General features: G+C 58.9%; 1 pseudogene; it reads right to left on the minus strand.

Annotated features, from left to right (window-relative positions):
* The window catches only part of LOC139228691 (zinc finger protein 271-like), a 176,813-nt pseudogene that overhangs the window by 4,952 nt on the left and 158,728 nt on the right, over positions 1-13,133 (minus strand).

Consider the following 13,133-nt stretch of genomic DNA (forward strand, 5'->3'; position numbering starts at 1 on the left):
CAAGGAAGTCTTGCTACAGTTATACAGGGTATTGGTGAGGCCACATCTGGAATACTGCGTACTATTTTGGTTTCCATATTTAAGAAAGGATATACTTGCTTTGGAGGCAGTTCAGAGAAGCTTCACTAGGTTGATTCTGGAGATGAGGGGGTTGACTTATGAGGGAAGGTTGAGTAGGTTGGGCCTCTACTCATTGGAATTCAGAAGAATGAAAGGTGATCTTATTGAAATGTATAAGTTTATGAGGGGGCTTTACAAGGTGGATGCAGAGAGGATGTTTCCACTGATGGGGAGACTAGAACTAGAGGTCATAATCTTAGAATAAGGGGCCGCCCATTTAAAACTGAGATGAGGAGAAATTTCTTCTCTGAGGTTTGTAAATCTGTGGAATTCGCTGCCTCAGAGAGCTGTGGAAACTGGGACATTGAATAAATTTACGACAGAAATAGATAATTTCTTAAACGATAAGGGGGTAAGGGAAGGGGATAAGGTGTTCTGGGGAGCGGACAGGGAAGTGGAGCTGAGTCCATGATCAGATCAGCCATAATCTTATTGAATGACGGAGCAGGCTCGAGGGGCTGTATGGCCTACTCCTGTTCCTACTTATTATGTTCTTATGTACCGGTGGACACCGCATGCTCCCTCTCCAGGGCCACCCGGGCACAGACAAGACCGCGGAAGAGAGGCAGACACCCAGAGCGACCTCCCATCCCCCATCCCCCATCCCGGGCCCTGCTCATCCTGGGCCGGCAAATTGCTGTTTTAGCCAGGCCCAAGAGCAGGTCCAGGAGAAGATCCTCCATCTTACCCACACCCTCCACACCGGGCGGCCAAAGATTAGGAACATGGGCCTAAAGTGTAACCAAACATTGAGGAGCACCCCCTTCAGGTAACTATACAGGGACTGCAACCTTTCACACTGAATATATACATGGACCGGGGACTCCTCAAGACTGCAAACCCACATCTGGCCTTAGAGTCTGGAAGGGGCTTAAAAACTTCATGCAACACCCTGATCCCCAATGGTGTAGGGAAAGACTCCCGCATAGAGAGCCCTTCATTTTGGACCCAGGCCTCCGCTGGACAGCACGACGACTCGCCTGTCCGATTGAGACTGGGCAATAAACAAAATGAGTCAGTAAATGATACAGAGACCCGAGTACCTGGGTTCTCAGCCCTGATGCGAAGTACACTGGCCACCAATTTTCTGTCACTAGCTCGCACCTCAGGCCCTGCCCAGTCTAGTTTGATTGCTAACTGTTTTCTAACTCTGGTCTGTCATTCTGAGGGAAATTTCCAAGGCCTCATTTATTGGTGTATCCCACCCGAGAGGCAGTAAATGGCTTTAATAAACTGGAGGCAAGGTTTTTTTTTAAACGGAGTAACTATTTGTACGTTCTCCCTTCTGCGCATGCGCCCAACACCATTTTGCCTCCGATCCATCCAACAGCAGCCAAACTCATCCGCCGAGCCTCCGAGCCACCCGCAGCGCCGCAAGCGTCTGTTTGGGGGGGAGCGGAGAGAGAGAGAGCTTGGGGTGGGCGGAGAGAGAGCAAGCTTGGAGGAGGGGTAAAAGAGAGAGAACTTTTGGGGGGCGTGGGCGGAGAGAGAGCCTGGGGGTAGAGAGAGCGAGAGAGAGCGAACTTGGGGGGGGGGGGGTGAGGGGAGAGTGAGAGAGAGAGCTTGGGGGGGGGGGGAAAGAGAGAGAGAGAGAGAGAGAGAGAGAGAGAAAGAGAGAGCTTGGGGGGGGGAAAAGAGAGAGAGAGAGCTTGGGGTGGGGGAGAGAGAGAGAGAGAGAGCTTGGGGGGGAGAGAGAGAGAGAGCTGGGGGGGGAGGGAGAGAGAGAGAGAGAGAGAGCTGGGGGGGGGAGAGAGAGAGAGAGAGAGAGAGAGAGAGCTTGGGGGGGGGAGAGAGAAAGAGAGAGAGAGAGAGAGAGAGAGAGAGAGAGAGAGCAAGCTTGGGGGGGGGGGCTAGAGAGAGGGAGAGAGCCTGGAGGGAGAGAGAGAGAGCTTTGGGAGAGAGAGAGCCTGGAGAGAAAGAAAGAGATAGCTTGGGGAGAGAGAGAGCTTGGGAGGAGAGACAGAGTGAGCCTGGGAGGGTGGGGGGGGGGGGGAGAGAGAGAAGCTGGGGGTGGGAGGGAGAGCGAGAGAATGTCTGGGGGGGGTGGAAGAGAGAGAGAGCTTGGTGGAGGGAGGGGGGAGAGAGAGCTGGGAGGGGGGATCGGAGGGGAGAGAGGGAATTCAGAGAAGACGGATCATATTCTTCCAAACCCCTGGTGCATGCAAGCTCGGTGCGTGTGTTACAAAGACATCATTGGGATGAATGAAATCCAGAAGTCACGACATTGTCATATCCAATAAACTTGTTCACAATCTGCATACAATGCCCCATCTATGTTGGGGGGGGGGGGCGGGATATAGTCTTGCGCTTGGGTAAGGGACTTTGGCTGAGGGAGGCAGCACATGTGCTGGGATAAGGGTCTTCAGCTGGCGGAGGGATGCACTTAGGCTTACGCTGGGGTAATGGACTTTGGCTAGAACTTGGTGGCTTTTGGGGAGATCTATCCTCTGTGGCTTCTAAAGTCAAAGTGGATCGAATTACAAATTGGAAAGTCACTCAGAACTTGGGCTGGGCGGTTCCAGTTACACATTCCAGAGGAACTTCAGAGTGAGGCTTATCCTCAAAGAGGACCAATCAGCAATAGGTCATGTGAAAATGGAAAGCCAATCCGAGAAATGGCTGCATTTCAGTTAGTACAAATAAACACAGCCTTTTTAAAAGCTGGAAAGTGGTGAAAAACGCCACTAGTGCTGCCCAAAGACTAATGGACAGAGTAATCCACTTCATCAGCGCCCCTGCCACAGAACTCAATATCCACCCCCTGCACCACTGGTGCATTGTGTCTGCAGTTTGTACGATCCACAAGATGACAGTCAGGTCTTGTGGAGTCAAAGGTCAGGTAACTGAATGCATGGAAAGATCGCTACAAACTTCCCTGAACGCCAACCCTCTGATTTCTGTTTTGTAGCCACCTTTCCATCCATTCTGCTGCCTGGCCCTTCACTCCACACGGCCTGACCTTGGTCATCTTGTAGATCGTACATACTGTTATGGATAGGAAGCTGGTTACAAAACAGAAAACAGAGAGTAGAGGTTAAGAGTGGCTACTCTAAGAGTAGCAAAAGGTGGAAAGTGATGTTCCACAGGGATCAGTGTTGGGACCACTGTTGTTCACCATTTACATAAACTATTTGGACTCAGGAATCAGAAGTATAATTTCAAAATTTGTCGATGACACCAAATTTGGAGGTAGAGTAATACTGAGGAAGATTGTGACAAAATGCAAGACGACATTAATAAGCTTACAGAATGGGAGGGTAATTAGCAAATGAATTTTAAGATAGGTGGTGCATTTTGGTAGGAAGAATAAGGAGGTCACACACTACATGGAAAATAATGGGGCAGAGGAGCAAAGGAATGGGGCAGAGGAGCAAAGGAATACACGAATGGCCTGTCCCTGTGCTGCACACTCTATGTAATTCCGTGTAACTCTATGGGCCAAAGTTTCGTGTGGAGTTGCTCCAATTTTCTTGGAGCAACTAGTTTAGTTTGGAGTATCTTAGAAATCGCAATTCTCGGCACTTAGTTTGCTTCAGTTCTAGTGAGTTAGTTTAGGTTCATTTTAGTTCAGGTATTTTTTTTCAAAAGGGGGTGTATCCAGCCACTTAGACCTGTTTTGCAAGTTTTGGCAGCGAAAACTTACTCCAAACTAACTTAGAATATAAGTTCTGAAAAACCTTACCTAGAGTTAAGTTTAGCGCATGCACAGCCAGAGATGGAGGGGTGGAGGTGGGGCGGAGTGGGGGGCGGTGGCGGTGGGGGGGGGGAGTGTCATGTATTCAACTGTCATTGTAACCCATGTATAAGCTGACCTAAGTTGTACACCGTGAGAACATTGACCACTAGGTGATGAACTTGTGGGAGACACTCCTAACCTGGACTTTCAGGTATAAAAGGGGAAGCTCCACCCACCTTCTTCACTTCAGCTGGAATAAAGGTAACTGGTCACAGAGTGACCTTCTCTCAAGTATGGGCCTCGTGTGCATTTATACTGTATAGTAAGGACATATTATTGGCGACGAGAAACTGGGATTTAAACCACGCGAGCATGGCCACTAGCAGCACAGACGAGAGTTACTGTGTTGGTGATGATTGGGACGATTTTATTGAGAGACTACAGCAAAGTTTCGTCACTAAGGAATGGCTGGGACAGGATTTGGCCGACAAACGCAGGGCTCATCTCCTGACGGTTTGTGGATCCAGGACATACTCCCTGATAAAGGACCTTCTAGCGCCAGAGAAGCCGGCGGACAAGACTTTTGAAGAGCTCAGTAAATTGATCGGGGAACACTTTAAACCGGCGAGCAGCATGCACATGGCGAGACACCGGTTTTACACACACCAGCGGCGAGAAGGGCAAAGCGTTCCAGACTTCGTGGCAGACCTACGGCGACTGGCGAGCCTATGTAAGTTTGATGGCCCAGACATTTATCTCAGGGGAGGAAGAGACCAGAATGATGTTTGACAAAAATCTTGGTTTAAATACAGCAAATGGACAAGGAGTCAACATTGTTAACGCGGCACACAGTTCTCCAGGCAGACAGGGGCAATTGGACATGCCCGAGCATGTAGTCGAACCCAAAGGGTGAATTTAACAGAGACAATGGCTAGCTGAACGGCGATTCATGCCATCGCAAGGGACAATGTGGCCAGTAATGGGGCCATCAACACCTGTCAATGGTGCGCTTAAGGACAGTTACAGAGACAGTCTGAGATGATCAACTGGTAATCGAACTTTTGTTTCCAACAACGGCTCATGTTGGAGGTGTGGAGGCAAACACACAGCCAGAGCTTGCAGATATCAGCAATATACCTGCAGAAACTCCAACGTTAGCGGTCACTTGGCGCATATGTGCAGGAAGCCTGCAGCCAGGTTGATGTACAAGGAGGACGGGCCCGATGTAAGCCCTACGAGGCCAAATGAACACGGGGGAAATCACTGGAAGCTGAAGTTCAGCGAGTTCATATGGAGTACATATACAGTTCATACACCAGGACACCACCGATAATGATGAAAGTGCTCCTCAATGGCATCCCAGTATCAACAGAGCTAGACATGGCGGCCAGCCAGTCCCTGATGAGTATCAAACAGTTTGACAAGTTGTGGGCGTCCAAGGCCAGGAGGTCAAAATTATTGCCGATTGACGCACAGCTACGGACATATACAAAGGAGATCATTCCGGTGCTAGGCAACGCCACGGTAGTCGTGACCCACAAAGATTAGGAGAACAGGTTGCCACTCTGGATTGTCCCGGGGGATGGTCCCGCATTGCTGGGGAGGAGTTGGCTTGCTGTCATGAACTGGGCGATGTCAATGCAATTTCTTCTGTGGAGCGAATATCATGCTCACAGGTCCTGAACAAATTTGACTCACTATTTCAACCCGGCATTGGCACTTTCAGGGGCCCAAGGTAGTGATTCACATAAACCCGGACACCAGGCCAGTACATCACAAGGCCAGAGCGGTGCCGTGCGTGATGCGGGAAAAGATAGAAGGCGAATTGGATCGCCTGCTGAGGGAAGGCATCATCTCGTCAGTCGAATTCAGTGACTGGGTGAGCCCGATTGTGCCGGTGCTCAAGGTGGATGGGTCGGTCAGGATAGGTGGTGATTACAAGGCCAGCGGCCAACAACCGGGTGTGTGTGGGGGGATTGTGTGTGTGTGGGGGGGTGGGGGTGTGGGGGTGTGTGTGAGGGGGGGTTGTGTGTGTGTGGGTGTGTGTGGGAGTGTGTGTGTGGGGTGGGGGGTGTGTGGGGTGGGGGGGTGTGTGGGGGGTTGGGGGGGTGTGTAGTGTGGGGGGTTGGGGGGTGTGTAGTGTGGGGGGTTGGGGTGTGTGTATGGGGGGGTGGGTTGGGTGTGTGTGTGGGGGGGTGGTGTGTGGGGGGGGTTGGGGGTATGTGTGTGGGGCGGGGTTGTGTGTGTGTGGGGGGGGGTTTGGGTGTGTGTGTTGGGGGGGGTTGGGGGTGTGTGTGTGGGGGGGGTTGGGGGTGTGTGTGTTGGGGGGGGGGTTGGGGGTGTGTTGGGGGGGTTGGGGGTGTGTGTGTTGGGGGGGCTGGGGTGTGTGTGTGTGGGGAGGGTGTGTGTGTGTGGTGGTGGGGAGGTGTGTGTGTGTGGTGGTGGGGAGGTGTGTGTGGTGGTGGGGAGGTGTGTGTGTGTGGTGGTGGGGAGGTGTGTGTGTGTGGTGGTGGGGAGGTGTGTGTGTGTGGTGGTGGGGAGGTGTGTGTGTGTGGTGGTGGGGAGGTGTGTGTGTGTGGTGGTGGGGAGGTGTGTGTGTGGGGTGTGTGTGTGTGTGGGGGGGTTGGGTGTGTGGGGGGTTGGGGGTTTGTGTGTGGTGGGGGTTGGGGTTGTGTGTGTGGGGGGTTGGGGTTGTGTGTGTGGGGGGTTGGGGTTGTGTGAGTGGGGGGGTTGGGGTTGTGTGAGTGGGGGGGTTGGGGTTGTGTGAGTGGGGGGGTTGGGGTTGTGTGAGTGGGGGGTTGGGGTTGTGTGTGTGGGGGGTTGGGGTTGTGTGTGTGGGGGGGTTGGGGTTGTGGGGGTGTGTGGGGGTTGTGGGGGTGTGTGGGGGTTGTGTGTGTGTGTGTGGGGGTGTGTGTGTGTGTGTGTGTGGGGGGGGGTGTGTGTGTTTGGGGGTGTGTGTGTGTGTGTGGGGGTGTGTGTGTGTGTGTGGGGGTGTGTGTGTGGGGATGTGTGTGTGGTGTGTGGGGGTGTGTGTGGTGTGAGGTTGGGGGTGTGTGTGAGGTTGGGGGTGTGTGGGGTTTGTGTGGGGTGGGGGGGTTGGGGGTTTGTGTGGGGTGGGGGGGTTGGGGGTGTGTGTGGGGCGGGGTTGGGTGTGTGGGGGGTTGGGGGTGTGTGGGGGGTTGGGGGTGTGTGTGTGTGGTGGGGGGGTTGGGGGTGTGTGGGGGCGTTGGGGTGTGTGGGGGGGGAGTTTGGGGGTGTGTGTGGGGGGGGGAGTTTGGGTGTGTGTGTTGGGGGGGGGTTGAGGTGTGTGTGTGTGGGAGGGGGGTTGGGGGTGTGTGTGGGGGGGCTGGGGGTGTGTGTGTGTGTGTGTGTGGTGGGGAGGTGTGTGTGTGGGGTGTGTGTGTGTGGGGGGGTTGGGTGTGGGGGGGGTTGGGGGTTTGTGTGTGGTGGGGTGTTGGGTGTGTGTGTGGGGGTGTGTGGGGGTGTGTGGGGGGTTGGGGGTATGTTTGGTGTGTGTGTGGGGTGGTTGGGTGTGTGTGGGGGGGGGGGGGGGTGGTGGTGTGTGTGTTGGGGGTTTGGGTGTGTGTGGGAGATGTTGGGGATGCGTGGGGAGATGTTTGGGGGTGCGTGTGGGGGGGGGGTGTTGGGTTGTGTGTGGGGGGTTGGGCAGTGTGTGTGTGGGGGGGTGGGGGTGTTGGGGGTGTGTGTGGGGGGGGGGTTGGGGTGTCGTGTTTGGGGGCATGGGGGGGGTGGGTGTGTGTGATGTGTGTGGGGGGTGGGGTGCAGTGGGGTGGTTGGGTGTGTGTGTGTGTGGGGGGGTTGGAGGTGTGTGTGTGTGAGGTGGGGTTGTGGGTGTGTGTGGCGGGGGTGTATGGGGGGGGTTGAGTGTGTGTGCGGGGGGGGTGTTGGGGTTGTGTGTGTGTGTGTGGGGGGGGGGTGGGGTGTGGTGTGTGTGTGGGGGGGTGTTGGGGTTGTGTGTGTGTGTGTGGGGGGGGTTGGGGTGTGTGTGTGTGTTCTATGTTGTGGGGGGGTGGGGGTGTGTGTGTGTGTGTGTGTGGGCGGGGGTGTTGGGGGTGGGGATGTGTGTGTGTGTGGGGGGGTTGTGGGGTGGTTGGGGTGTGTGTGTGGGGGGGGTTGGGGGGTGTGTGTGTGGGGGGGTTGGGGGGTGTGTGTGTGGTTGGGGGGTGTGTGTGTGGGGGGGATTGGGATGTGTGTGGGGGGGCTTGGGGGCGTGGGTGGGGAGGTGTAGGGGTGTGTGTGTGGGGGGGGTGTGGTGGGGTGTTGGGGCCGTGTGGGGTGAGGTTGAGGGTGTGTGGAGGGGGGTTGTTGGGGTTATGTATGTGTGGGGGGGGTGTTGGGGTGTGTGTGTGGGAGGTGTTGGGGGGGGGGTGTGTGTGTAGGGGGTGTTGGGGATGTGTGGGGGGGGTTGGGGGTGTGTGGTGGGGGGGGTTGGGGATGTGTGTGTGGGTGTGTGTGGGGGGGTGTGTGTGTGGGGGGGGTGTTGGGGGTGGTGTTGGGGGGTTGGGGTGTGTGTCTGTGGGGGGGTTGGGGGGTGTGTGTGTGGGGGGGATTGGGATGTGTGTGGGGTGAGGTTGGGGGTGTGTGGAGGGGGGGTGTTGGGGTGGTGTGTGTGTGGGAGGTGTTGGGGGTGTGTGTGTGTGTTGGGGGGTGGGGGGAGGTTGGGGGGAGTGTGGGGGGGTGGTTTTGGGGGTGGTGTCGGGGTGTGTGTGTGTGTGTGGAAGGGTGTTTGTGGGTGGGGGGGAGTTGGGGGTGTGTGTGTGTGGGGGGGTTGAGATGTGTGTGTGTGTGTGGGAGGTGTTGGGGGTGTGTGTGGTTGGGGGGGTTGGTGGTGTGTGTGTGTGTGGGGGGGGAGTTTGGGGTGTGTGTGTGTGGGGGGTTGTTTGTGGGTGGGGGTGGGAGTTGGGCATGTGTGTGTGTGGGGGTGTGTGTGTGGGGAGTTGGGGTGTGTGTGTGTGTGGGGGGGTGTTGGAGGCATGGGGGGGTTGGGTGTGTGTATGTGTGTGGGGGGTGGGGTGCAGTGGGGGTGGTTGGGTGTGTGTGTGTGTGAGGGGGGGTTGGGGGTGTGTGTGGCGGGGGTGTTGGGGGTGTGTGGGGGGGGGGGTTGAGTGTGTGTGTGTGGGGGGGGTGTTGGGGGTGTGTGTTGGGGGTGTGTGGGGGGGGGTTGGGTGTGTGTGTGTGGGGGGTTGAGTGCGTGTGGGGGGATGTTGGGGGTGTGTATGTGGGGGGGCTGGGGGGGGGTGTGTGGGGAGGGTGTGTGTGTGGGGGGATGTGTGTGTGGGGGGGTGGAGGTGTGGGGGTGTGTGTGGTGGTGGGGAGGTGTGTGTGGGGTGTGTGGGGTGTGTGGGGGGGTTGGGTGTGGTGGGGGTTGGGGGTTTGTGTGTGGTTGGGGTGTGTGTGTGGGGGGTTGGGGTTGTGTGTGTGGGGGGGTTGGGGTTGTGTGTGTGTGGGGGGGGTGTGGAGGGGTGTGTGTGGGGGGGGGGTGTGTGTGGGGGTGTGTGTGTGGGGGGGTTGGGGTGTGTGTGTGTGGGGGATATTTTGGGTGTGTGTGGGGGGGGTGTTGGGGTGTGTCTGTGGGGGGTGTTGGGGTTGTGTGTGTGTGTGTGTGGAGGGGGGGTGGGGGTGTGTGTGTGTTTTTGGGCGGGGGTGTTGGTGGTGGGGCTGTGTGTGTGTGGGGGGGGTTGGGAGCGTGGGTGGGGGGGTGTAGGGGTGTGTGTGTGGGGGTTGTTGGGAGCATGTGGGGTGAGGTTGGGAGTGTGTGGAGGGGGGGTGTTGGGGTTATGTGTGTGTGGGGGGGTGTTGGGGGTGTGTATGTGGGAGGTGTGTGTGTGTGGGTGTGTGTGGGGAGGTGTGTATGTGGGGTGGGGGGTTGGGGGTGTGTGTGTGGGGGGGGTGGTTTGGGGCTGTGTGTGTGTGGGGGTGTTGGGGGTGTGTGTGTGTGGGGGTGTTGGGTGTGTGTGTGTGTGGGGTGGGGTTGGGGGTGTGTGTGTGGGGGGGGTGGGGGGTTGGGTGTGTGTGTGTGTGTGGGGGGTTGGAGGTGTGTGTGGGGGGGAGTGGGTTGGGGGGTGTGTGTGTGGGGGGAGTGGGTTGGGGGTGTGTGTGTGGGGGGGTGTTGGGGGTGTGTGTTGGGGGTGTGTGCGGGGGAGGTTGGGTGTTTGTGTGTGGGGGGGTTGTTGGAGGTGTGTGCGTGGGGTTGTTGGGGGTGTGTGTGGGGGGGGAGTTGGGGCTGTGTGTGTGTGCGGGGTGTTGGGGTGTGTGCGGGGGGGGGGTTGAGTGTGTGTGTGTGGGGGGGTTGTTGGGGGTGTGTGTGGGGGGCTGTTGGGGGTGTGTGCGTGGGGTTGTTGGGGGTGTGTGTGGGGGGGGGAGTTGGGGCTGTGTGTGTGTGCGGGGTGTTGGGGGTGTGTGCGGGGGGGGGTTGAGTGTGTGTGTGTGGGGGGGTTGGGGGGGTGTGTAGTGTGGGGGGTTGGGGGGTGTGTAGTGTGGGGGGTTGGGGGGTGTGTAGTGTGGGGGGTTGGGGGGTGTGTATGGGGGGGTGGGTTGGGTGTGTGTGTGGGGGGGTGGTGTGTGGGGGGGGTTGGGGGTATGTGTGTGGGGCGGGGTTGTGTGTGTGTGGGGGGGGGTTTGGGTGTGTGTGTTGGGGGGGGTTGGGGGTGTGTGTGTGGGGGGGGTTGGGGGTGTGTGTGTTGGGGGGGTTGGGGGTGTGTTGGGGGGGTTGGGGGTTGTGTGTGTGTGGGGGGCGCTGGGGTGTGTGTGGTTGGGGAAGGGTGTGTGTGTGTGGTGGTGGGGAGGTGTGTGTGTGTGGTGGTGGGGAGGTGTGTGTGTGTGGTGGTGGGGAGGTGTGTGTGTGTGGTGGTGGGGAGGTGTGTGTGTGTGGTGGTGGGGAGGTGTGTGTGTGGTGGTGGGGAGGTGTGTGTGTGTGGTGGTGGGGAGGTGTGTGTGTGTGGTGGTGGGGAGGTGTGTGTGTGGGGTGTGTGTGTGTGTGGGGGGGTTGGGTGTGTGGGGGGTTGGGGGTTTGTGTGTGGGGGGTTGGGGTTGTGTGTGTGGGGGGTTGGGGTTGTGTGAGTGGGGGGGTTGGGGTTGTGTGAGTGGGGGGGTTGGGGTTGTGTGAGTTGGGGGTTGTGTGTGGGGGGTTGGGGTTGTGTGTGTGGGGGGGGTTGGGGTTGTGGGGGTTGTGGGGGTGTGGGGGTTGTGTGTGTGTGTGTGGGGGTGTGTGTGTGTGTGTTTGGGGGTGTGTGTGTGTTTGGGGGTGTGTGTGTGTGTGGGGGCGTGTGTGTGTGGGGGTGTGTGTGTGGGGATGTGTGTGTGGTGTGTGGGGGTGTGTGTGGTGTGGGGTTGGGGGTGTGTGTGAGTGGGGGGTGTGGGGGGTTGGGGGTGTGTGTGGGGTTTGTGTGGGGTGGGGGGGTTGGGGTTGTGTGGGGTGGGGGGGGTTGGGGGTGTGTGTAGTGGGGCGGGGTTGGGTGTGTGGGGGGTTGGGGGTGTGTGGGGGGTTGGGGGTGTGTGTGTGTGGTGGGGGGGTTGGGGGTGTGTGGGGGCGTTGGGGGTGTGTGGGGGGGAGTTTGGGGGTGTGTGTGGGGGGGGGAGTTTGGGTGTGTGTGTTGGGGGGGGTTGAGGGTGTGTGTGTCGGAGGGGGTTGGGGGTGTGTGTGGGGGGGCTGGGGGTGTGTGTGTGTGTGTGTGGTGGGGAGGTGTGTGTGTGGGGTGTGTGTGTGTGGGGGGGTTGGGTGTGGGGGGGGTTGGGGGTTTGTGTGTGGTGGGGTGTTGGGTGTGTGTGTGGGGTGTGTGGGGGTGTGTGGGGGGTTGGGGGTTATGTTTGGTGTGTGTGTGGGGTGGTTGGGTGTGTGTGGGGGGGGGGGGGTTGGTGGTGTGTGTGGTGGGGGGGTTGGGTGTGTGTGGGGAGATGTTGGGGATGCGTGGGGAGATGTTGGGGGTGCGTGTGGGGGGGGTGTTGGGTTGTGTGTGGGGGGTTGGGCATGTGTGTGTGTGGGGGGGTGGGGGTGTTGGGGGTGTGTGTGGGGGGGGGGGTTGGGGTGTCTGTTTGGGGGCATGGGGGGGGGTTGGGTGTGTGTATGTGTGTGGGGGGTGGGGTGCAGTGGGGTGGTTGGGTGTGTGTGTGTGTGGGGGGGTTGGAGGTGTGTGTGTGTGAGGTGGGGTTGTGGGTGTGTGTGGCGGGGGTGTATGGGGGGGGTTGAGTGTGTGTGCGGGGGGGGGTGTTGGGGTTGTGTGTGTGTGTGTGGGGGGGGGGTGGGGATGTGTGTGCGGGGGGTGTGTTGGGGTTGTGTGTGTGTGTGTGGGGGGGTGTTGGGGTTGTGTGTGTGCGTGTGGGGGGGTTGGGGTTGTGTGTGTGTGTGTGGGGGGGGTGGGGGTGTGTGTGTGTGTGTGTGGGCGGGGGTGTTGGGGGTGGGGATGTGTGTGTGTGTGGGGGGGTTGTGGGGTGGTTGGGGTGTGTGTGTGTGGGGGGGTTGGGGGGTGTGTGTGTGGGGGGGTTGGGGGTGTGTGTGTGGGGGGGATTGGGATGTGTGTGGGGGGGGCTTGGGGGCGTGGGTGGGAGGTGTAGGGGTGTGTGTGGGGGGGGTGTGGTGGGGTGTTGGGGCCGTGTGGGGTGAGGTTGAGGGTGTGTGGAGGGGGGTTGTTGGGGTTATGTATGTGTGGGGGGGTGTTGGGGTGTGTGTGTGGGAGGTGTTGGGGGGGGGGGTGTGTGTGTAGGGGGTGTTGGGGATGTGTGGGGGGGGTTGGGGGTGTGTGTGTGGGGGGGGTTTGGGGTGTGTGTGTGGGTGTGTGTGGGGGGTGTGTGTGGGGGGGGTGTTGGGGGTGGTGTTGGGGGGTTGGGGTGTGTGTCTGTGGGGGGGTTGGGGGGGTGTGTGTGTGGGGGGGATTGGGATGTGTGTGGGGTGAGGTTGGGGGTGTGTGGAGGGGGGGTGTTGGGGTGGTGTGTGTGTGGGAGGTGTTGGGGGTGTGTGTGTGTGTTGGGGTTGGGGGTGTGGGGGGAGGTTGGGGGGAGTGTGGGGGGGTGGTTTTGGGGGTGGTGTCGGGGTGTGTGTGTGTGTGTGGAAGGGTGTTTGTGGGTGGGGGGGGAGTTGGGGGTGTGTGTGTGTGGGGGGGTTGAGATGTGTGTGTGTGTGTGGGAGGTGTTGGGGGTGTGTGTGGTTGGGGGGGTTGGTGGTGTGTGTGTGTGTGGGGGGGGAGTTTGGGGTGTGTGTGTGTGGGGGGTTGTTTGTGGGTGGGGGTGGGAGTTGGGCATGTGTGTGTGTGGGGGTGTGTGTGTGGGGAGTTGGGGTGTGTGTGTGTGTGGGGGGGTGTTGGAGGCATGGGGGGGTTGGGTG

Source organism: Pristiophorus japonicus, chromosome 2, assembly GCF_044704955.1.
Source record: "Pristiophorus japonicus isolate sPriJap1 chromosome 2, sPriJap1.hap1, whole genome shotgun sequence".
NCBI lineage: Eukaryota > Metazoa > Chordata > Chondrichthyes > Pristiophoridae > Pristiophorus > Pristiophorus japonicus.